The sequence below is a fragment of the Mya arenaria genome, chromosome 14, assembly GCF_026914265.1.
Source record: "Mya arenaria isolate MELC-2E11 chromosome 14, ASM2691426v1".
In the NCBI taxonomy this organism is placed as follows: Eukaryota; Metazoa; Mollusca; class Bivalvia; order Myida; family Myidae; genus Mya; species Mya arenaria.
The window spans coordinates 20,199,010-20,200,638 of record NC_069135.1 but is presented as its reverse complement, the minus strand read 5'-3'; positions in this window follow the sequence as shown (position 1 = coordinate 20,200,638).

The window sequence follows — 1,629 nt, the reverse complement described above, 5'->3', positions numbered from 1 at the left end:
TTCAACTTCTATGGACTTGTCAACTATACATTTAATTATGTTACCTACTATTGACTTCTACTATTGACAATTGACTTCACTGATATTGGCTTGTATGACTTCACATTGACCTCTATCAACTATTATCTTAAACTGCTAAAATTGACTTGCATGACCATTCTTTGGCTTCTACTTCCAACTATTGACTTTTACTATATACTTCTACTACAGTATTACTCATTGGACTTGACAACAATAATTGACATCATCGACAAATCAGCTCTTGCCTTCCTTACGATGAAGCGTTGACGTTCACTTCTGACTACAGACTTTATCAAACTGTTCAATTTCTACTTTCAACTTTTGAATTTAACTACTAAATAAAGATCTTTAATTCTAAGTATTGATTTATATGACTTGCTATTTACCAATTATACTTACTTTAGACGTCTACAACTATAAATTTATATGCACTTCTGACGATTGACTTCTGCTTCTGACTATTGACTCCTACTTTTAACCATTCTTCACTTCTTTTCATCTAATTGTCTTTTCGCGCCTGTTTAGACTCAATAAAGAACTCAGCGGAGAACATGATGGTCGCATTGCCATAGATGACTTGCTCGAAGCTGACGTCTCAGGGGTCCCCCTTTTTGACAAAGTTTGGGACATAAAAGTGACAAACTCTGAATGGAGAATGTCTTCGACAAAGAACAAAGACGGCCTTATGCCATTCAAGGCAAGCTTTCTTCTTCTTCTTCTTCTTCTTCTTCTTCTTCTTCTTCTTCTTCTTCTTCTTCTTCTTCTTCTTCTTCTTCTTCTTCTTCTTCTTCTTCTTCTTCTTTAGGGTTTAAAGAGTTTCAAAACGTTTACATTAGATGTTAACCAATAAGTTGACTCTTTTAGAGCATGCTTAAATCATGCCGGAAACCAGGAGCAAAACTGATCACAGTCGGCGTGCTCTCTCACTCCGTCTTCATCAATAAGGACAAGTCCGTCTGCTTCTTTGACTCGCATGGCCTCGCAGGGAGACTATTTGCTACCAGAGTGGTTGACAAGGCATCTGTGTTCAAGTATGTGAGTTTAAATGAGTGGAGTGGATTTTTCAAATTAATATGTACACCAAAAACATCTCAAATACTCAAAATTGAAAAATTTATCTCTTGGTAATGTTATTTGGAATTATCAATAACAAACATTATAAAAGTCTGCAATTTTGAAATGATCCCACCCCCTTGTTGTTGTCATTTATGGAAGCAGCTGTGGTGGATCTCTGCTTCGTCGGCGTCCCATAAATTGGTTTACTTTTTGTCATTACTAAGGAGACTTTCAAAATATTTAGATGACAATTTGCACAGTTGTTGACATTGTAAATATACTTTCAAGAATACAGCAAGCATCTATCATTCTGATCAAAGTGTTTGTTTAGTTATGTCCCTTGTTCGACTGAAAAAATATACGGACGTGCGTTTCGAAACGGTTGTCGGGTTCTTCTCCAATTAAGTTTATCTCCACATATTCCCAACCATTCAAGTGTTTATAATTTTGATGGTGAGATTATGATAACACGGAAAAAATCAGCCTGTGCATAACGATGACGCCATATCAATGACATCGTTGAGCCCTGAAGACAGGAATTAAGTAATTTTC